Genomic DNA, 25349 nt, shown 5'->3' on the forward strand with positions numbered 1-25349 from the left:
AAAAAAATGAAAGACACTTTTGTAGGTATTTTCATTCTCTATTATCCCTGAAATTTTCAAGAAAATCCGTCAAGCCATCTCTGAGAAATTGTGCCGACAAGAAAGGGGGAAAAACAAAAATAATAACTAGAAACTCATTACTAGTAATGAGAAGGTCTTCCGTTATACTACTTCCTGTTTGCATGAACATGTCTTTTCCAACGTCGGTATTAGCTTAAAACCTATGTAGAAACAAAATAACTTAAAAATACTTTTTTGCTTTGTTTCCGGTCAGGACCGGAATTAATGACGACACACGGTTTTAACACAATGCAAATGAAATAAGTCCTGAAAGTTTTAGACTTCAGTCTATTACAGTAACTGTTGCCGAACAATTGTGAGAACAAATTCTAATTTTGAGGACAGGAAAACACACGACCGGAAGTGAACTGAATAAAAATCTCTGAATTTTCTCTTGTCTTTTGCAGTATCACAGCATATGTAAAAACAAATTTCAAATACTTACATATAAGTGATATTTATGAGAAAGTTAATCCACGAAATAACGTAGTCTATCTCTTAAAACCGGAAGTTTAAAGTTTTTGTTTTCGATGGAATCTGACATCTTTCAAAACAGCGAAAGAGAAGCAATAAAGTGATGCAAGCTTAAAATTTTAAAAAGAAAAGTTGAAATTTGCAATTTCTTTGATCACTTCCTGTGACGACTGGAAGTGACGGCTTATGCGTTTAACCCTATGAGTTTTGCCTACTCACCAAGGTTTATTACTCCTATAAGTTTGGTGTCTTACTCTCATGCCAATTCAGAGATCTTATGAAATAACTTTTCATTTTGAGGACAAGAAAACTCGTAACCGGAAGTGAATTTTACGAAGATATTTCACGTCACTCAAGACTTCTGCAGTCTCAATAACATATATAAAAATCAATTAAAGAACTCTATCTATAGGCGATATGTATGGGAAAATTAAAAACCCTATTATGTAGTTTTTCTCTTATAACCGGAAGTTGTCGTTTTTTGTTTTGGGAGAGACCAACACATATCGTAACTGTGAAAAAGATACAATTATATGATGCAAGTCTTATTCCAAAAGAGAAAATTTGAAATTTTTGATTTCTTTGATCACTTCCTGTGACGACCGGAAGTGATTGCTGACGCTCTTAACCCAAATGGTTTTGTCTACTCCTCAAGGTCTAATACTCCTATAAGTTTGGTGTCTAAATCTCTTACAGTTTCTGAGATCTCACTCGGACAAGTTCTCATTTTGCGGACATTAAAACGCACGACCAGAAGTGAATTTTACAAAGATATTTGACCTTACTCTAGACATTTGCAATCTTGATAACATATTTAAAAATCAGTTCAAATACGTTATCCATAAAAAATATTTATGGGAAAGTAAAATACTCAAATTATGCAGTTTTTCGCTTGTAGCTGGAAGTTGACGTTTTTGTTTCCGGTGGGACCAACATATTTCGAAACTACAAATAAGATGCTATAAGGTGATGCAAAAAAAGATTCAAAAAAGAAAAGTTGAAATTTTCGATTTCTTTGATCACTTCCTGTGACGACCGGAAGTGACGGCTGATGCTCTTAACCCAAATGGATTTGCCTACTCCTCAAGATCTATTACTCATATAAGTTTGGTGTCTTAATCTCTTACTGTTTCTGAGATATGACTAGGACAAAATATTTCTGAAAAAAAAAAAAACGGAAATCAGACATATCTGATGAACGGAAGTGAATTTTGAAAAAAATGAAACATACTTTTGTAAGTTCTCTATTATCCCTGAAAATTTCAAGAAAATCTGTTCAGCCATCTCTGAGAAATCGTGCCGAGAAGAAAGGGAAAAAAAAATAAGAAGAAGGAGAAGAAAAACAGTAGAATCACTATAAGGTCTTCCGTCTCAAACGGAAGACCTTAATAAGTAGAAAGTCATTGCGAGCAATGAGAGGTCTTCCGTCCGATTTTGAAAATAAAAATGTAAATTCAATCTGATAAAGTAAAAAAAGATTCAGACACTCTGGAGATTTAACCCTGGTCGTCAGCGTGAAAATCCAACGTGCTAACCATTACACCAAATTTAACTCCCGCTTCAAAGTGAAAATGACGAATATCAAGAGTTTGGATTTATCAATTCGAAAACAAATTATATATTAAGTATTATGAAAAGAGGCTCTCTTAACCTTACAAATATTACAGAAAAATATTAAAGTTGAAAAAATCAATTTTTTAAATTCGCTTCCAGAAGCGACCAGAACTAACGACAGCGCATGAAAAGGTCCCTTTGCCAATCTAGAAATCATGTTCTATCATCTGATACAAAAAAACCCACTCAACATCATTTATAAAGTTGAAAACGTAAATTTAAGCAAACAAATTTCCGATTAAACCCAGATCGCCTTCGTGAAAAGTCAATATGGAAGCCACTACACCAGCGCAATTTTACCAGCCATCATCGATGTTTACTTTGTATCATTGCCTGAAGTAACGAGCGTCAGGGAGGTTAAATTTTTTTTATATAGTGCGGAATTATAGAATGAGAGCTTGCTAGCCAAATTTTGTGCAAGCAGATTCACATCGGAATTCGTTACTTGAGTTTAAACAATAACAAATAATCTATTATTGATGAACTTATGATAGTGTTTACTTCCTTTATTCTTTGTGTATTCAACTTTTTATTCCATGCCATTCCATATACCTGTATTTCATACAAAAGAGTCCATGTAATCTTTTTCTGCACTTCTGCATCAGACCATTTTTCTTCTATGAAAGAAGAGTCACAATACATTACGTCACCAGTAAATCTTCGCGCCTTTTCTTTGAAATGTATGTTCTATCGAATGGTCTTCATTCTCATATACATTATTGTATGTATGGTACAAATTACTCGTTTTATTGCATTTGGAAGTCATAATCTGAAAGATCTAACAATTCCTTCATATTTCATTGATCCTTATGGTAGTTTCGTTCAACAAGACGCTCGGCTGTCTCCGTAAACTCCAACCTGCCAATCGGCAATCCTCGAATGACTCCACTACACCCCATACAAACCTCGGAAGTGATTGGTGGAGAAATATGCATCAAATCGATTACATTTCTCCGCCTGAAACTGCCTTGCAACTTATTTCATATTTTATTCTGCATAAAGTTCTTCAAACTTTTTTTTTTACTTGTCTAATTCTTCCTTGGATATTGGTTTTGATCACAACATCATGTAAGTAGTCTTTCAGCAAAACGTAGTGTTGGGCGTGCTTCAAAGTAACTCAGACTTCAAAGGTATAACATTTGGAGGAAGTTCAAATAAGATCACATGACTGTATCAGCAACATGGTAGAACACCATTGACGTGCGAGGTTAGTGTGTGAGGAACGAGCCACCCGAGGAGCTCCAAGTGCCGACCTCCTCGTCGGAGTTTGCGAAGACAGCCGCCATTTTGGACCCACTTCAAATTTTAAAATGCAAATATCTAGAGTTTAGATTTATCAATTTGAAAACAATTATATATTAAGCATTTTCAGAAGTGCCTCTATTAATACTACTACTATCCAAGAAAAATATTGAAAATCAAAAAAGTTTTAAAAATCAACTTTTTAAATTCGCATCTGGTAACGACCGGAAGTAATTACGACGAACAAAAAGTCACGTCCCAGCTAGTATTGATCATGATCTATAATCCCTGAAAGTTTCACATTGATATCTTTTACTGTTCTTGAGATTATCCGTGGACAAAATGCCTTTTTAAATTCAGAAAATGGTCTGTAACTTGGCACCAGAAACGAATTTTCAAAAATTCTCTCGGATAAAATATTTTCAGATTGCAACACATTGTTTCTGCAAATTTCATTAAAATCCATCCAGTAGTCTTCGAGAAATCGTGTGCACAAAATTAGATGGTCAGAAAAATAATAATAATAATAAGAAACAGTAGAATCACTATAAGGTCTTCCGTGAAGACGAAAGACCTTAACTAGAAACTCATTACTAGTAATGAGAAGGTCTTCCATTATACTACTTCCTGTTTGCATGAACATGTCTTTTTCAACATCAGTATAAGCCTAAAACTTATGTAGAAACAAAATAACTTAAAAAATTACTTTTTTGCTTCATTTCCTGTCACGACCGGAAGTAATGACGACACACGATTTTTACACGATGCAAATGAACTGATGAGTGACTATAAGTCCTATAATTTTAGACTTCAGTCTTTTACTGTTGCCGAACAATTGTGAGAACAAATTCTAATTTTGAGGACAGGAAAACACTCGTCCGGAAAGGAACTGAAAAAAAAATCTCTGAATTTTCTCTTGACTTTTGCAGTATCTAGAACATATGTAAAAAAACATTTCAAATACTTATCTATAAGTGATAGTTATGAGAAACTTAAACCACGAAATAACGTAGTTTATCTCTTTAAACCGGAAGTTTAAAGTTCTTGTTTCAGGTAGAATCTAACATATTTCAAAAAAGCAAAAGAGTAGTAATAAAGTGATGCAAGTTTTAATTTTAAAAAGAAAAGTTGAAATTTTCAATTTCTTTGATCACTTCCTGAGACGACCGGAAATGATGGCTGACGCGTTTAACCCTGTGTGTTTTGCCTACTCTCCAAGGTTTATTACTCCCATAAGTTTGGTGTTTTAATCTCATGCTGTTTCAGAGATCTCGCTGAAATAACTTTTCATTTTGAGGACAAGAAAACACGCGGCCGGAAGTGAATTTTACTAAGATATTTCACGTCACTCTAGACATCTGCAGTCTCAATAACATATATAAAATACATTTAAAGAACTCTATCTTTAAGCGATATGTGTGGGAAAATTAAAAACCCCTATTATGTCGTTTTTCTCTTATAACAAGAAGTTGTCGTTTTTTGTTTGGGTAGGACCAACACTAATCATAACTGTGAAAAAGATACAATTATATGATGCAAGTGTCATTTCCAGGAGAAAAGTTGAAATTTTCGATTTTTTTGATCACTTCCTGTGACGGCTGACGCGTTTAACCCTATGTGTTTTGCCTACTCCCCAAGGTCTATTACTCATTTAAGTTTGGTGTCTTAATCTCATGACGTTTCCATGATCTCACTGAAATAACTTTTCATTTTGAGGACAAGAAAACAAGCGGCCAGAAGTGAATTTTAGTAAGATATTTCACATCACTCTAGACATCTGCAGTCTCAATAACAAATTTAAATTCCTTTAAAGAACTCTATCTTTAAGCGATATATATGGGAAAATTAAAAACCCCTATTATATCGTTTTCTCTTATAACCGGAAGTTGTCATTTTTTTGTTTCGGGTAGGACTAACACTTATCGAAACTGTGAAAAAGATACAATTATATGATGCAAGTGTCATTTCAAAGGAGAAAAGTTGAAATTTTCGATTTTTTTTATCACTTCTTGTGACGACCGAAAGTGACGGCTGATGCTCTTTACCCAAATGGTTTCGTCTACTTCTCAAGGTCTATTACTCATATAAGTTTGGTGTCTTAATCTCTTACCGTTTCTGAGATCTCACTCAGACAAGTTTTCATTTTGCGGACATTAAAACACACGACTGGAAGTGAATTTTACAAAGTTATTTGAAGTTACTCTAGACATTTGCAGTTTGAATAACATATGTAAAAATCATTTCAAATACTTTATCTATAAAAGATATTTATGGGAAAGTATAATACTCAAATTATGTAGTTGTTCTCTTATAACCGGAAGTTGTCGTTTTTGTTTCCAGTGGGACTGACATATTTCGAAACTACAAATAAGATGCAAATTGATGCCAAAAAAGATTAAAAAAAAAAGTTGAAATTTTTGATTTCTTTGATCACTTCCTGTGACGACCGGAAGTGACGGCAGACGTTCTTAACCCAAATGGATTTGCCAACTTGTTAAGATCTATTACTCATACAGGTTTGGTGTCGTAATCTCTTACTGTTTATGAGATATGACTCGGACAAAATATTTTTAAAAAAACGGAAATCGGACATATCTGACGACCGGAAGTGGATTTTGAAAAAAAGAAAAAAACTCTCATGGTATTTTCAAAATTGTGAATTTCATGGCCCCAGGGTCAGGGGTTCAGGTGTTAGGGTGGGGCTCTATTGATTAAATAGTGAAAATGCATTAATTCTTTGAAAATCTTCTTCTCTGTTCCTGGGTATTAAATGAACTAACCAAGTATATAGTTTTGATGAGCAAGAGTGCCTCTTCCAAAATTGTGAATTTCATGGCCTCAGGGTCAGGGGTTCTGATGTTAGGGCGGGGCTCTTTTGATTATATAGTGAAAATGCATTAATTTCTTGAAAATCTTCTTCTCTGCTCCTGGGTATTAAATAAAGTAACTAAATACATAGTTATGATGAGCAAGAGTGCCTCTTCCAAAATTTTGAATTTCATGGCCCCAGGATCAGGGGTTCTGGTGTTAGGGCAAGGCTCTATTGATTATGTAGTGAAAATGCCTTAATTCTTTGAAAATCTTCTTCTCTGCTCCTGGGTATTAAATAAAGTAACTAAGTACATAGTTACGATGAGCAAGAGTGCCTCTTCTAAAATTGTGAATTTCATGGCCCCAGGGTCAGGGGTTCTGGTGTTAGGGAGGGGCTCTATTGACTATATAGTGAAAATGCACTAATTCTGTGAAAATCTTCTTCTCTGCTCCTGGATATTAAATAAACTAACTAAGAACATAGATATGATGAGTATGGCTACCTTTTCAGAAATTGTGAATTTCATGGGCCTTGGGTCAAGGGTTCAGGTGTTACGACGGGGCTCTATTGATTATTTGCATTAATTCTTTGAAAATCTTCTTCTCTGCTCCTGGGTATTAAATAAACTAACTTAGTGCATAGTTATGATGAGCATCGTTGCCTCTTCCGAAATTGTGAATTTCATAACCCCTGGGTCAGGGGTTCTGGTGTCAGGGTGGGGCTCAATTGATATATATAGTGAAAATGCATTATTTCTTTGAAAATCTTCTCTCTCCTTGATATTCAATAAACTAAGTACATAGTTATGATGAGCATGGCTGCCTCCTCAGAAATTATGAATTTCGTGGCCCCTGGGTGAAGGGTTCTGGTGTTAGGGCGGGGCTCTATTGATTATTTAGGGAAAATGCATAAATTCTTTGAAAATCTTCTTCTCTGCTCCTGGGTATTATTCAAACAAAGGAAGTGCATGGTTATGATAAGGGAGAATGCCTCTTCCAAAATTGTGAAATTCATGGCCCCTGGATCAGGGGTTCTGGTGAAGGGGGGGGGGGGCTTTATTGATTTAATAGTGAAAATGCATAGTTTCTTTCAAAATATTTTTTCTACCACTGGTAATAAAGCAAAGAAACAAGTGTAGTTATGATGAGCAAAGTGCTTCTTCCAGAATTGTGAGTTCATGGCCCCTGGGTAAGATGTTCTGGTGTAATGGGGGGGGGGGGGGGAGCTTTATTTATTTAATAATATAGTGAACATGCATTTCTTTCAAAATCTTCTATGCTTCTGGGCATATTCGAGGCAAACAGAGTAAAAGTTTTAATATGCAAGGGTATTTTTACCAGAATTTTGAACACCTAGATTATTAAGTCAGGTGTTCTGGTCCTGGCCAGGGCTCTATGAACTTGTATTCTGCTGAGCAAAGTTATTCCCCTTTGCCATTCACCTTTAATAATTAATCACTGTAAATAATGTATTTGAAAGGTTAATAGAATAAGAGAATTATGCAAGAATATTTATTGTATAATACAAAAAGTACTTTCATAGTTTTAATGATCAGGTAGACTTGGATATAATAGATGAATAAAAGTGAGGCAAAAATAACTTCCTTTTTTTATTGTTCTTCAAAGGCCAAGAGAGACCAATGTAAGAAGTAGTAAATGAGGCTAAAAATAGACATTTTATTAATAGTCTGCATGGTAATAGTGATAAATGGGGGACAGATAGATTCTATACCAATTATTTTGTTGATGCTTATCATACTATTTTTCTTGCTTTTGGGCAACAAGGCTTCATTTATCAGTTTATGGATCCTCTAATTTGTTGTATTGTACTCAGGTACTGCTAAGGCCCTTGGGCCTCTTGTTTCAAAAGAAATTTTACCAACAAAAATTCTGAAACTTTTTAATCCAATTGTCTATTCTATTGCCACTTCAGGATTTTAAACTAGAATGCATGTGAAATATGATGATATAAGTGAAAAATATGTTATAAGTAGTTGAATTTTTCCAAAAAATTTCAGTTTGGTGGTCATTTTTCGAGGTGATGAAAGTCAGCCTCAATCGTTAGCTGCTGACCAGCTTCAATGACACCCACCTCAGATCACTACCATTTGCAATTTCTTATTTATCTTCACTCTTTGGGACAATTCACTACTCTTGATGTTAACGTGATACCTTAGAAAGCAAGGATCAAATCAGAGATAGGTTGCTAATATGCAAACAACAGCACTTGCAAGATTGATTGGAAATATTAAAATGTTAATTTTTATCAGTTCACTAAGAAATATAGTCCTCTGTTTATACATGCATTGAAATCAGAATTTCAGTTACAAAATAAGATCAAAAATGTATTTAATGTGATTTTCAAGCAATAAGTTGTGGTTTCCATGGATTTAACGAACACTAAATGCAAGTTCCTGAGTGGGAATAACAAATGAAGTATCCCTACCCTCCGAACGATTTTAGTGAGGGTAAAATGTAAACAAATGGCTATGACAGAGATCGTGACCGACATGTAAGTGTATTGAACATTGATTGCAGGCAAGGGAGAGAACAGAATCGTGGAACAAAACTGCTGAAAGAGGCATTCTGCTTGCTTTGAAATATGGGTGAATTAAAAAAAAATGACCACCAAACTGAATTTTTTTGGCAAAATTCAACTACTTATAACATATTTTTCACTTATATCATCATATTGCAAATGCATTCTAGTTTAAAATCCTGAAGTGGCAATAGAATAGACAAATGGATTAAAAAGTTTCAGAATTTTTATTAGTAAAATTTCTTTTGAAAAAAGAAAATATCATTACACCTTAAAAGACTTTCTAAAATACATAATCACAAGAAATTATAGTTTTTTATGCTTTAAAATGGTAAAAGGGGTATAAATGATTAAATCTAGACCTTGAATGAGTATCTTCTCTTGCACATGTGACAAAAAATTGGCTTTTTGATTGTTATTTTACATTATTTTTTCAATTCTGGTTTGAAAAGTTTTAATATGAAAAAAATATGAAGCAATAAAATTCCCCAAAATTCAATTTCTTGTCCGTTCAAGTCAATTCTTTAAATCTAAGCCAAAAAAGAATTGTTATATACGAGTTCTCTTACGAAAAATACTAGATTTTGAAGTGACCCTATGTTACATTATTGTGTTGCACTCCTGACATCTGATATGTATTTTATTTAGCATTGTTATAAAAATTATAACACACAATAACCCATTTTTACTTTATAAATCAATTTGTCGTGTTGATATTTTTCATCGTTTACAGCAGGTTTCTCATATTTTGAAGACCTTAAAACATGATTATTTGCAAAGTGTAATATATATAAATTGTATTTAAAATATATGTGAAATGATGAAAACTATTCCCTGAATTGACTGTAAAATTTCTGTAATTTGTTGATAGACATAGTGTTTTGAACCTAAAATAGTATCAAGCATTTTTTTTCAACTTAATTTTTAGTAAAGATAGTTAAAAAGCATCGGTAATTATGAAGCAGTTTTGTTGCACTCCTGACTGCAGTAAAGTTTAAAATTAAAACCACAGAACACAAAAATTCATAAAGTGTTGGCAACATCAAGTGGTAATGAAATTGTGCAATACTTATAGTCCAATACTTCATAATTAAAACAGATGAAAGTATTTAAAATTCGCATTTTATCTGGAATTATACCCTATTTTATGCCAAAAAACTAGCTTAAATGTATATTTAGAAGATAAAATATATTTTAAAGCATATTTTCCTTTAGAAGACAAACACAGTAACCCACCAGAAAAATTCTACTCATCATTTTTTCTTTCTTTTTATTCTTATTGGATGATTTATAATTCTAATATATTTGTTGCACTCCTGACCAAAAGCATTGGGGCCTTTAAGATAGAATTGTGAAGTGAAAATTACATAAGAACTTGTTCTGTTGTTTCAGTGAAGTTGAGGAGGAATTACTTGAATTTTATGACAATGTTTTAGTGTGTTTATTTTTAATGTTCATTAAAAAAATCACAAAAAGATAAAAACACATCAGAATTGATAAAATTGAAAAAGGAAGTGTTTTAATAATAAAACTGTCAATAATTTAGCATTAAATTATACAAAAAGATCATTATTAATTAATGAATACTTCTAAGCATGAATAGAAGTCTTTTCGTCACACAACTTGAATCTTTAAAAAAATGTGTTGCACTCCTGACCATAGAAATATGGATCTGAAGCAAAGACAGATCCTGTAATTGATAAATCTATTTGGTAAAAATGTTCTTTGTGTCTCTATTTTCCAAAATAAAAATCAGAAAATCATATAATGATAATAGTTTTTTCATGCTTGGGAGCAAAATATCAAATGTTGCACTCCTGACATTTTGGGGTATGCACATATACTTGACTCTCATTAATGCTGCTTGTGATTTATATAACATTTTTAAGTTTTAAAATGTATATCAGTTATTATTTTACACTTCCAAAATTCTTTTTTGTCTTAATTTTCTATCAGAATTTTACAATTGATGTTTTTTTGGCAACACTACATTTTTTCTGTTGCACTCCTGACATGGTATAACATTTTTTTAAACATCAGCCATGACCACAACCTGATTAAACAAAAGTTACTACAGTCCACATTTAAAGCTCAATGCTTTGAATATTATCAGGAAAGTCTTCATTTTCAACATGAAGCATTATTTTTTATTTCACAGATCTCCAAAAAATGTTGAAATTTCAAAATGTCACAAAAAGGTGTTGCACTCCTGACAATTTTAGCATCATTTTTGGGCATAACTTTTTTGTTAATTGAGATATCAACGAGATATTTGGCAGGAATTTAGACACTATCTAAAGACATATGCTGAGACATAGAAATCTATTTTCATTGCCTGTATTTTTAGTGTGGGTTGATAAATATGCGTTTGGTCATTTTTTTTTAATTCACCCATATGCAGTTTAATGAATTCAGAGATCAACAGAGGGGTGACTGAGGCGCAATTGTTGCTGTTGAGCTCAAAACTTTAGCGTAAATTATCACAAAAGCAAAGTTTAACATTTTCACCCCCTCTGTTTTGTAAATCATTTTTTTAAAATGTGTTAAGAACATGTAATAATATTGTCACTATTCTATAAAATGAATAGGTTTGGTATTGTCACTGTTTAAATAGGTGAGTAACAGCAGGGCGCTTGCATCTATTTCGCTGCTAATGACCACTTCATCGAATACTCGATCGGAACTCCTCTAGAATTTACGCTTCTACATTTTAAAAAGTACGTTGTTACAAGTTATACACAACAAGAAACAAAAAGCTGGACCTCTATCGATGTCATACCAAAGATGTTGGAGATGAATTTCAACTATTTTTTTTGTCAAAAGATTAATTCATGCTGTGAATACAGACATATATTTTAGAGCTATTGATCCCACATGTGAAAAACAAGGCTGATTGCATGATTAAGTCGCTCAGTCGGCATGCAGTAGTAGATCTACTAGTTTTTATAATATGGTAATTAATATATTATTCTTTGTTTTCATATACATGTATTAATAAATACACATTCACAAAAAAAAATAATAATAAGGATTTTGAAAATGAAATTAGAAGAGAATGTAACAAATTTGCTACAGTTTTACTTTGATAAGGCTCTGAAAATAGGGAGAGTTGAGAAGAGAAACCTAAGTCTATCAGTTGAAAACTTTAGATTGACAATGTACGTATAATTGTGTTTTCCAGGTAGACATTTATATGCCTTGCAATTGGAAAATATCAAATAATTATTTTTTTGAAATATACCTTCTGTCTCTTTAAGTATTCTTAGGATATAAATTTATTTAAGGTATATACATTAACATGTATTTGATTTTTTAAAGTTTAAATAATGATCAATGTGCACTAAGAAGTCTCTGTAGAATTTAAAACGTCTCCCTAAATTTTTCTTCTGAGGTCTTTATCTGAGGTGATTCTCCCTAAATTTTGGGTCTAGGTTAGTAGGTTAGTCCCTGAGTTTACAAATTTGTTTTTCTGTATTTACCGATTTAAGAAATTTGTTAATCATTTTTTTTTATTTTAAAAATACATGTATATTAATCTTCAGTCACGGATGGGCTTGTGATGGAAGCATTTATTTCCATAAAGGTGTCATAAGTGAAATCTTCCTAAAAAGAGGATTAACAACTGTCAATTAAAACAGAAAGCTGCATTTCAAATGTAGTCAGTAGCATTTCCATAATTTTTAAAATTGTTATTACATGTACATAAGTTTTTTTTTTCCCCTCATTAAATTTATGCAAAGTATTTTGTTAGTTGTATCCATAATTTCCCTTCGATCTTGAAACCTTACAGCTATAGATTTTGAATTAGTGGACTTAATCCATCATTAAAATCATGGATCTCCTAATCCACTGTATATTTGATAAGTCAGATTTTAGAATGCGGTATAATTGCCTTTCTTTAAATATGACATTTTCCTACACAGCTGCTTCGAGCAGGCATTAACTGAAGGACTCATTAAGTGATGATTGAAGTGGTTGTGATGTAATTTGATTTGGGGTAATTTAAAAAGAAAGAATTAGAATCAGTTTGGAAATTCAATTTTTTGCCTTAAAAAAAATGATTGAAAAGAATGGTTTGAATTCCATTTTTGCATTTCACTGGTATTACACATATTTACAAGCACAATTAATGAATTTGGAGAAAATGATGGATTGATTGATTGTATGTTATTTTACGTCCCATTCAAGAATTTTTCACTTGTATAGAGACATCACCATATACCGGTGAAGGGCATCAAATTTAGACCTTTACTTGGCACTCAGGGCTATTGAGCAGTGAGGGACCTTTATCAAGCCAATGCCTGTCGTGACACGGGGCCTCGGTTTAAGGTCTCATCTGAAGGACCCACAACTTTCACTTCAAAGTGCCGAGCACTTGGCAAAGGAACAGTTGCTACCTATTTTTAATGACTTAGGTCAGTCACGGTCGAGGTTCCTGCTCACGGCCTTCCGATCACGGAGCGAGTGCTGAGCCCCGGCTGTAGAACTTCCATGGAACTCCATGGATATACCATGAAAATCCATGGAAAAAAGTGTCCATGGAAAAAGCCTGGAGTATTTGGACTCCTTTTCCAGGAATAATATTTGATAAAATAAGGGTGAAAAAAAAAACTAGAAAATGTCCATGGCAATATAGCAAGATATTCCATGGACACTTGTCCATGGAATCCATGGACACTTGTCCATGGAATTTTACTAGATATCCATGGCATTTCCCTGGCAGTCTGTTCATGGACAGTCCATGGAACTAACCTGGAAATCAATACATGACAAACCCTGCTTGAGATTCTGGTGTCATGCAAATTGCCTTACTTGATAAAAGTTCCAATGTACATAAATAGCAGTATTGTCCAAGAATCATACAAATCTTCTTTAATGACAAGAAAAATAAACTCCAAAAGTTTAAATGATGTATTCATGTATTCTTAAACTTAAAAAAAATGTCAATATACAGTTTTTTTCCAAAACATAAATATGCCAAATCTGAGTTGTATTGAAAGAAAAAGTGAGCAAGCTCACATACCCCAGGCTCCCCTATTACTTGACAATGCTACACATAATGAATGGCAGGATTAAGGCATTAAATTAAAAAAAAAAAAAAAAAAATTATTTTAAAATGAGCATAACTCCCAAAAAATCATCACATCAAAACTTTCTGCAAGTACCGTAAGTTTTGGGGTATATGTCGATGGGGTATATAGGTCGAAAGGCTCATTTTCAGCCATAATTTTTTTAAAATCCTTAGATAGGACGATTTGGAAGATAGGACGAGGCTTTGTTTATCGACTTTCTAGAGATTCTTACGTAGAAACTACGTATCAGAACATGTAAAGGTCTTTAACTTAACCCGTGATATTAACGTATGAAGAAAATAAACTGGTATTTTTATGAGTACAGCATTTTAATAGTGTTTTACACAAACATAGTTAAAACTTCCTTGAATTGTGATATAACGCATTTTCTCCAACTTGCCTGTTCAACGCCGTCGTTGTTTGACTCCGTCATTAAACACATAAATACGGTAGTATACAACAGCTATAATTAGGGAAATACCCGAAATCAAACAATAATCATTTCCATTTTAGAACATTGTGGACACATTCTTTTATTCCAACATTATTTACCGGGGTACAATATTAAGTGCGATGACCGCCAATTATATTTCTTGTTCAGGGATTTGCTAAAACACGCAAATGACTATTACATGTAACAGTGAGCAATTGAAATTAATCATATTAACATGCTATAATTTGCTTGAGATATTGTTGTTAAAAAATAAATTTAATTGAGAGTACATTCGCAATTTAACAGTCATCAGGAATTTCACAGTTTTGTTTGTTCAATGATGTATAGCACTAATACCCCTGTAACGGCACGTGGATCTGTTAATCATGCCCCGCAGGTGTTTAAACCTACAGGTGTTAACACCTTTGTGTACACAGTGTATATCCCTCTATCTGTCAGACAATTAAAATTCTATTAGAAGCCAATCTTTGTATAATTCGGTGTACCCCTTGGATATAAAACAAAATAGTTATGACTAGCGGTATTTTAGGAATTTACTGGCAACAGTTTATTTCACACATTTTACATTTAAATAAATATCACAAGACAATGAAAAAATATTTAGGTATACTATTTCAATTAATCATTACAAATAAATGGTAATAAAAAAAAATCAATTGCGATTGTGAAAACTCCTCCGTATTTTAAACTTTGATACGGTTGCGGTTTTATTTTTAGTAAACGATTACAACTTCCAACTTCACAAGATGGACACAGCATGTTGTAAATATACTTTGAGACATTATTGATGATATAATAAGTTTTTTTGTACATCGACGGATATTTAATGGAACTTATTTTGTAAGAAATCAATGGAATAAATATTTAATTCTTTATTGCTTATTATTTTTTTCTCGGTAAAGTAATTTTAAAAAAATACGAAAATGGCACAGATTTGCTTTAAAATTAATGTAAATTTTACTGATTTTGGGGCATTTTTCGTAAACTTGGGCCTTAGATAGGTCGATTCGTTCAATAGGACGATCCCAGCAGTTCTGAGAAAAAAAGTATCGTCCTATCTTCCAAAACTTACGGTATGCACTTCTACACTTTTGTCTTAAACAACAACAAAATTATAAATTCAAAAGTGCCAAACTTCGTAGAAACATAATGGAATGGGAATTTCCTGGTAATATGCACATTTACACAATGTGTCCTAAATACTTACAAAGTTTCACGAAATTCTGTGCAGTGGTTTAAGAGGAGCTTACAAACTGTTCTTTACATGTACTATATTCAATAACTTCTTGCTAGTTCAAAGTTACAGACTTGCACCACAGGCTGTGTTCTGGCCTAAAAAGTCACTTGTTTCGGGAAGGCTTTAGTATGTCTCGTATTTTATCGTATGAATCGTATGAATGTTGAAACAGCATATTTCTCAGCCATGATTTCTGCAGAAGGAAAATAAATAGCATTCATGGTTAAGCAAGAAAGATAGCCTAGTGTTCATTTTTTAAGCTCAAAAAAAAATTGTGATACAGGAGTTGAGTAGTTGATTTCTATTTCAAACATGAGACATAAGAAGGACACAAATATTTAAATATATAACTCTTACCATAAATGACAGTCAACTTTGAGGGGTCTTTTGAGCTGAAAGGCTGCCATTTGCTTTGGCTCCAGTGAGACACCTCCCCGAGTCTCCTCAGTGGGGTAAAGGAGCAAAACAGTTTCGCTGCCTTACCATAGTCTAAAATACCTATGGTCATGTTCACCAACTGTGTCTACAAAAAAAAGGTAAATAAATTTTCTTAAAAATCAAAAAAATAAAAATCTGAGCCAGCATGTAACATAGGTACATTTTTCAAACTGAAGTGGAAAACTGACTTGTCTGCAATTAGGGGGCATGGCCTTTGACATTTTAACAAACTTCAGTTCACTTCCCCCAAGGATCCTTTATGCCAAATTTGATTCAAATATGTCCTATTTCCACCATGGAAGAGTTATAGTTCTTAGGGTTACAGGAAACAAACTTTTTTTTTTAGACCTTAACTCTATTCCCCTTAGACCTTTCCATCCTTTACCCCTTAATGATGACTTTCGACGCATGTGTATTTCATTGTTGATTTGACTTAATTACCACTTGTTTACAACTACTAGAACACGGGTGGCCACTTGTAGGTTAACAATAGATGATTGCATCATACTACAGTTAGAAATCACGTGATTTACCTGTGTAAACAAATAAAAGAATCTTGGAAAGTCCCACCAAAATTCAAAATGGCGGACTGTTACATACTATGTTTTCATGACCATAAAACTCGGTCAATACGCAATATTTTCTCATCCAGTAAAGCATTATATGGAATTCAAGCTTAAAATTTATAATGAACTATATGTATAATATTGTGAAGTTTGGTACCGCGCAGTGCCGATTTCGTTACCTGATTCTCAGAAATTCAGAAGATACCTTCCATTTTACACATATTTATAAATGTAAACGTGTAGAAAATAATTATTTTAATCAGTCAAGGGCATCATGGAAACAAGTTATTTGTAAAATAATTTGTTTAAGTTAATAAATGCCATTATTTTGGGATATCTTTCCCTGATTATGCTTTTCTTCAGTAACTTATTCCCATTATTGATACTCTACTATTCATTATTTTAAACCTAGTGGTATCTGAAAAACTTTATTCATGCTGTTCTTGGGTTATTAAGTAGATGGAAAAGGTTCATGACGGTAAAAGTAATCTATCTTTAAGACTTAACAAGTTGAAATTCAACAAATCATAACTTATTTCAGTTATTTCAACCTTAACCAACCTCACTTTAGAACTCTTGCACAAAAATCTACAGCTTTGCACAAAAAATGTAAGACATAGAGATTGTATAGTAATATCCAAGGATTTTAGGAAAATTAGTCTCACTGTTGGCAAAATTGGCGGAAGTTGTGTAATTGACCTCTGAAATGTTCATGAAATGGAATTATTTTTCCCTGAAAAATATCATGATATTTTGATAAATATCATCCTATCTGCTCAGGAGATATGAAGTCTGTTGAGTCTATTAACATATATATTTACAACTTTCTCAGCCTTACATCATCTTAAATCAGCAGCAAACTCAGAATATTGATGTTTTTTGGCAAAATTGATAGGCATTCTACATTTTAAGAATTAAGTCAAATGAGTTATTTCTTTGTTTAGTAATAAATAAGTGAAATAACCTAAAAAAGTTATTTTAAATAATAACTTGATTCCATCATGACCCTGACTGTTAATAGAATTTTATCATTCAAGTAAACAAAAACATTCATAAATCATGTTTTATCATGCAACTCTGAAATTTAGTCGGCAAGACGGACACATTGAAGTAGAACTTCAATTTATTGATTTCTAAGGAGTTAAACTTATAAAATTGATAATAATGCTTACAAACTTATCCTCCCAGTGCACGACAGTTGGTGGCTTGGCGGTTCTTCTCTACCTCTCCCGCTCAAAATGGCGCGGTTTGGAAACTTCGGCCAATCGGATCGGTTGATACAGAACCAATAATGATGTGTCAAGTCGATTTGTACACAAACCGATTCGTGCATTTTTTTTTAATTTAATATGTTCTGGATTTTTATACAATAATATGTATATACAACTAAATTCATTGCTTGAATATTTTTACAGACGAAGAAAACCTTCTGTAAGAACTGATTTATTTTATAGCTCACCTGAGCCAATGCTTTAGATGTTTAATCACAAGCACCCCTCTTTTATAAGTTGATAGTGATAGATATAAATCTAGTAAACAAATTCTTTGGGGACTAATAATCTGAAGGTTTATTTTTCTTAGCCTTAGATTATATATGAACATTGGTATATTTTTTGGGGAACTTTTTAAGGCAAAATTCATTCTGAAGCATTTTTGGGGTATAAAAAGAAAGAATTTTTCAATAAAGATTCTTAAAAGCATTTTGTTTTTTTTCTCTCTATTTCTACCATTTGTAATTGTCTTTTAATATGTTATTCTGATATCTATATTAGTACAAATAGATGATACATGAGATATGCATTTCTTCTGAAAGGTATCATTTGCTGTATTAAACACAATCAAAATTGAACAATGGAACAGAAGTACTAAATTATTGCAGGTTAAAAAAAACTGACTAAAAGAATTTTCAATCCACTCAGTATGACAAATGCTGCTTTGACTTGCTAAGTTTGCATAAAGACTGTTCTCTAACTTGTATCTTGTAAGTAAAATTGGAAACAGATCAGGATAATTGTGTTTGAATTTTAGTGATTCAATATGATTTTAATTCCATTTACAGAATCACCTAATTTTACATAAACAAGAGGCCCAATGGCCTTAACGGTCACCTGAGTACAATACAACAATTTAGAGGATTCATAAACTGATAAATGAAGCTTTAAATGTTGCCCAAAAGCAAGAAAAATAGTATGATAAGCATCAACAGAATAATTGGTATAGCATCTATCTGTCCTCCATTTAACACTATAACCATGCAGACTATTAACAAAATGTCTATTTTTAATCCCAAATTACTATGTCTCACATTGGTCTCTGATAAAAATACCCTTGCATACTAAAACTTTTACTCTGTTTGCCTCAAATATGCCCAGAAGCATAGAAGATTTTCAAAGAAATGCATGTTCACTATATAATTAAATAAATAAAGCCCCCCCCCCCCCTTTACACCAGAACATCTTACCTAGGAGCCATGAACTCACAATTCTGGAAGAAGACCTTTGCTTTATTACCAGTAGTAGAAAAAATATTTTGAAAGAAATTATGCATTTTCACTATAAAATCAATAGAGCCCCCCCCCTTCACCAGAACCCTGACCCAGGGGCCATGATTTTCACAATTTTGGAAGAGGCATTCTTCCTTATCATAACCATGCACTTTCTTTGAATAATACCCAGGAGCAGAGAAGAAGATTTTGAAAGAATTTATGCATTTTCCCTATATAATCAATAGAACCCCACCCTAACAGCAGAACCCTTCACCCAGGGGCCACAAAATTCACAATTTCTGAGGAGGCAGCCATGCTGATCATAACTATGTACTTGGTTTATTTAATATCCAGGAGAGAGATTTTCAAAGAAATAATGCATTTTCACTATATATATCAATTGAGCCCCACCCTGACACCAACACCCCGACCCAGGGGCCATGAAATTCACAATATCGGAAGAGGCAACCATGCTCATCATAACTATGCACTAAGTTAGTTTATTTAATACCCAGGAACAGAGAAGAAGATTTTCAAAGAATTAATGCAAATAATCAATAGAGCCCCACTCTAACACCTGAACCCCTGACCCTGGGGCCATGAAATTCACAATTTCTGAAAAGGCAGCCATGCTCATCATATTTATGTTCTTAGTTAGTTTATTTAATACCCAGGAGCAGAAAAGAAGATTTTCAAAGAATTAATGTATTTTCACTATATAATCAATAGAGCCCCACCCTAACACCTGAACCCCTGACCCTGAGGCCATGAAATTCACAATTTTGGAAGAGGCACACTTGCTCATCATAACTTTGTACTTAGTTACTTAATTTAATACCCAGGAGCAGAGAAGAAGATTTTCAAAGAATTAATGCATTTTCACAATATAGTCAATAGAGCCCCGCCCTAACACCAGAACCCCTGACCCTGGGGCCATGAAATTCACAATTTTGGAAGAGGCACTCTTCCTCATCATAACTATGTACTTAGTTATTTTATTTAATACCCAGGAGCAGAGAAGAAGATTTTCAAAGAATTAAGGCATTTTCACTATATAATCAATAGAGCCCCACCCTAACACCAGAACTCCTGACCCTGGGGCCATGAAATTCACAATTTTGGAAGAGGCACTCTTGCTCATCATAACTATATACTTGGTTAGTTTATTTAATACCCAGGAACAGAGAAGAAGATTTTCAAAGAATTAATGCATTTTCACTATATAATCAATAGAGCACCGCCCTAACACCTGAACCCCTGACCCTGGGGCCATGAAATTCACAATTTTGGAAGAGGCACTCTTGCTCTTCATAACTATGTACTTAATTTGTTTATTTGATACCCAGGAGCAGAGAAGAAGATTTTCAAAGAAATAATGCACTTTCACTATATGATCTATATAGCCCCACCCTAGCACCAGAACCCCTGACCCTGGGGCCATGAATTTCACAATTTTGGTAGAGGGTTCAATGCTTATTACAATCATGCCAACAGTTTGACTGCTTGATGTCCAGGAGTAAAGAAGAAATGTTTTAAAGATTGCATTAATTTTAGTGGTTTTAGCCCCACCCCTCAGGCCCCAGGGGGGCAGGGACCATGAAATTCACAATTTTTGTTCCCCTTCACTCATAGATGCTATATACAAAATTTGGTTGAAATTGGTTAAGCGGTTCTGGAGAAGAAGTTAAAAATGTTCAAAAGTTAACGCATGACGGACGACACACGACGACGGACGAAAACGGATAGCAATAGGTCACCTGAGTGACTCAGGTGACCTAATAACCCCAACATTATAAAAACATTAAGATTCTCATTTGAAAGGGTTGGCATTAAACTTAGCTTCATATAGCAAAAAAACACGCTTTGATACAATAAAAATGAAAAAAGTTACAGATTTTTGAAAAAAATCCATTGAATGCCACATTTAGACTTAGAAATTTTACAACTGACTACTGAAGGCATAAAAATGACTAAGTCTTCAAAGGCAATTTGTCCAGCCTTTTCCGGCCTGTAAAATTTCTAAGTTCAATAATTATGTTAAAGTTAGAGTGTTGAAAAATTCTAAGTCCAGCTTTCCAGTAATTTTCCACCCATTTTCCATGATGTTAATGTTGTCCATGTACACTGTATATGGTGTCCATGTACACTGGACATGGAAGTCCAGCCTGTTTTGTCCATGTTTCCTGGACTATGTCCAAGGTTTCCAGGCTTTTTCATGGAATTTCTATGGAAAAGCCTGGAACCCATGGAAAAATGAGACATGTCCATGGAAGTTCTACAGCCGGGTCTACCGACTGAGCTACTGTGATGGCTGGAGAAAATGACATTGGAAATAGTTTCAAGCAAATGCACAAAAGGGCTATTCACAATTATTGTGGGGTGGGATTGATTTGATTTTGAAAGCATATACATGAAGTAAAGCAATATTTTAGGAAAAAAGCCTTGTTACATTTTGATATGACTGTCTTGAAACATGGAGAATTAGCTCTAAAATTTTGTACATTTTTGTGCTCAGAAAAAAATGCATGGAACTTTAGTTATTTGAATATCATTTTCGACTAGTGTGCTACAGATCTATCTTGAGTCTACAATGCTTCATATGATTAAATAAAATAAATTATACCAATTTAGTTAAAAAAAAATGTCTAAATGGGCCTGGTTTCCCCCCCCCCCATCAAAAGAAATCAAAGAGAGGGTTTTTTGATTGTATTAGATGTTAGCTGTATCAGTGATTAATGTGGCTCCAAGGCCATAAAACTTAGACGAGCTCATTTTTGATCCCAATCTCACCTTTACAAAAGGAATTATTAGTGGAAAAGTGAGACTCAGATCATGAGTGAGCTCATCTAAGTTTTATGGCCCTGGGGCCTGGAATTTCAAAGACACATGGTTCCCTTTTTTTACACATTCATATGGCAACGATTCTTTTGTTAGTATTTTCGCATTTGTTTAAAAGTAACTAGTTCAGTTTTTTATAGATCAAATGGGAAGTTTCTAGTATGCCAGTCCCCAGAATCATGCGATTGCGCATGAGCAGTTATTTCCCTTGCCGTTGCTATGCAGAATGTAAACAAACCGCCATTTTCCCCTCGCTTCAACAAAACGCATTCGATCGAGTGATTAGGGTTAGGGTATATTGTTTTAAGATTGGAACTGTTTTATAAATCCACTCTCAAATCTTGGCAGTGCCTTTTTGTGACCAAAAACTTGCATGAATCAGCCTAATGTCGAACCGTGTCGATATACCATCTTAGAGGAGTGAAGCATGAAACATGCAAAACTTAAACAAGCTGTTAATTAAATATGGCATTGTATGCGATCTACGGATTAGGGTTAGAGTATAATTATATATAGCTTGAATATTGTAACTGTTTTATATTCACCCATGCTCGCATCTATATCACTTTGGGCTGCAATTTTTGCTTACAAATAACCGGAAGAACGGGAAAGTTTTGCAAAACTTGGATGAATTAGCCTTGGTCTAATGTTGAAACATGCCCGATATTGTGCCCTAAGTTTTGGCAAGTAATTGGTAAAAGCGACTTATCGTTTACTTAAGCTCGATATCCTAACCTCCTAATGCCCATATTCAGAATATTTTTTCTTTCAAATTAATGGTGATGCACAATTCAATCAACCAATTACTAGTATTAGTTATCACTTGTTAAATCCCTGCATTTCTCACAAAAATCTCGCAATTTTAGTAGCATTTCACTTTGAGTCCTATCAGCTACTTCTTCATCAGTCTTCATTACGTCAAAACTCAAGAGACGCATGTCATGAATATTTAATATGAGATTACGTCAAAAACTGATCATGTGACCACATTCCTAAACAACACAAAATGAAATTTTATCTACTAAACAAGTACGTTATTTTACAAAACCTTTTAATTCTCATTTTAAAAACTGCTTAAAAACCAGTTTTTTAAACCCAATTTTTCACAAGGAACACGATTTTTGGCTCAAATTTGCGATTTGTGGCCTTTTTTATCGATTTTGTCGATCGCTCACGCGATCATATTATATTGTACACCGCCTTCGGCGGCACCTATTTTAGCACCATATTTATAGGGACAGGTATACTAGAAGTGTTCCGATCAAATAAGTTACAAAATGTATTTGTCGTATTACTCACTTTTTGCTTTTCAATGGTTTTCATTGAGGGTTTTCTTGATAAAAGGTTTTGTATATGCCAGTTAACTTGGGGCTAGATTTCACATTTTACTGGAATACATCACCTTGATTCAGTACTTTTAGTACTTTGATTTTTTTTAATTAACCCTTAAGGACATTGGCAAGGTTCCTGGTTATCGTATAGAATTTTTCAAGAACTCTTGAGTAGGTTTAGATGTAATAAACAGGCTATATTCTGGATTGTTTAACCTACCAAGCCAACCTTCTTTTTTAGATTTTGTCAAATCAGTGGTTTTACAATTCTCAATGCATTTCCTATGTAAAATGTTGATAAAAGGGACCTACATAATTTGTCACCATAATATTTCTCCAAAACCCGCTATCTCATATAATTTTTGTATTATATACATTATTGTATCTTCATATCCTATGAATTCTAGATATTTTGGCTGAAAATGTATATATAGAAACAAGACATGGGCATACCGGCACCAATCATGTATTTTTGAGTTGCTTCCCTTAACAGCTAAAATTGGTCAAGAGACTGGTTCATTGCTTCTATCATGTAATTGACTGAATTGCTGAAACACATTGTCATAAAATTATTGATATGGATTTATTTTCAACTTTTATTCGTAGTTACTAAATGCTGCTACCTTCACACCTAAGAACTGTTCTCAGTCGGCCTACCTTTCAGATGTCACATCTTTGCCCTTCCCAGCATACTGAGCATATTATTATAACTATGGTAAATGATGACCTGTTGGCTCTTTGTCCCTGAATACAATGTTCAACAAGAGGCCCAGGGGCCACATCGCTCACCTGAGCACTCTGGCTAGGAAAAAGCAGAAATCAGTTCAGTCTTGAAAAGTTTAAATATAAAACTGGTTCGGGGGAGGGGGGGGGGGGGGGGTTGAACTAACTTGAATCTAAACTTCATAGGGATGCTTTTGAATTAATATGACAAATAATGGTTTTGCTGTTCGGGTTAAGAAGAAAATTTTGATTGATATATCCTTTGTATGATCCCCTGTTATGGCCCCTCTATTCTCCAGGGGATCATGATTTGTACAAATTTGAATCTACATTACCTGATGATGCTTCCATATAAATATGACTAATCATGGCTTTGCTGTTCTTGAGAAGATTTTTAAAGATGTTCCCTATATATTCCTATGTAAAACTTTGATCACCCATTGTGGCCCCACCCTGCCCCTGGGGGTCATGATTTCAACAAATTTGAATCTACACTACCTGAGGATGCTTCCATATAAATATGACCAATCATGGCTTTGCTGTTCTTGAGAAGAAGATTTTTAAAGATTTTTCCTATGTCTTCTTATGTAAAACTTTGATCGCCCATTGTGGCCCCACCCTACCCCTGGGGGTCATGACTGGAACAAACTTGAATCAACACTACCTGAGGATGCTTCCATATAAATATGACCCATCATGGGTTTGCTGTTCTTGAGAAGAAGATTTGTAAAGATTTTTCCTAGTATATATTCCTATGTAAAACTTTGATCGCTCATTGTGGCCCTACCCTTCACCCTGGGGTCATGATTTGAACAAACTTGAATCTGCACTACCTGAGGATGCTTCCATATAAATATGATCAATCATGGCTTTGCTGTTCTTGAGAAGAAGATTTTTAAAGGATTTTTCCTATGTCTTCTTATGTAAAACTTTGATCGCCCATTGTGACCCCACCCTACCCCCGGGGGTCATGACTGGAACAAATTTGAATCTACACTACCTGAGGATGCTTCCATATAAATATGACCCATCATGGCTTTGCTGTTCTTGAGAAGAAAATTTTTAAAGATTTTTCCTATGTATCCCTATGTAAAACTTTGATCCTCCATTGTGGCCCCACCCTACCCCCGGGGATCATGACTGGAACAAACTTGAATCTACACTACCTGAGGATGCTTCCATATAAGTTTCATATTTTCAAGCACAGTGGTTTTTGAGAAGAAGATTTTTAAATGATGCCATTAATTTTTCATGAATTCATTTCATGGCCCTTCATTTGAACAAACTTGATTCCCCTTTACCCAAGGATACTTTGTGGCAAGTTTGGTTGAAATTGGCCCAGTGGTTCTTGAAAAAAGATGAAAATGTGAAAAGTTTACGACAACGACAACAATGACTATGACAACGACGACAGACAACGGACAAATTTCAATCAGAAAAGCTCACTTGAGCCTTCGGCTCAGGT

The 25349-nt window shown here is 33.8% G+C and overlaps 1 protein-coding gene across 2 annotated transcripts in view; it reads left to right on the forward strand.

Annotated features, from left to right (window-relative positions):
• LOC133192068 (protein-associating with the carboxyl-terminal domain of ezrin-like) overlaps positions 1–25349 on the forward strand; it is a 474471-nt gene that overhangs the window by 373791 nt on the left and 75331 nt on the right. The window lies entirely within an intron of this gene.

The sequence above is a fragment of the Saccostrea echinata genome, unplaced genomic scaffold (genome assembly GCF_033153115.1).
Source record: "Saccostrea echinata isolate AGI-Se365-2 ecotype Australia unplaced genomic scaffold, CSIRO_AGI_Sech_v1 ptg000025l, whole genome shotgun sequence".
Classification (NCBI taxonomy): Eukaryota; Metazoa; Mollusca; class Bivalvia; order Ostreida; family Ostreidae; genus Saccostrea; species Saccostrea echinata.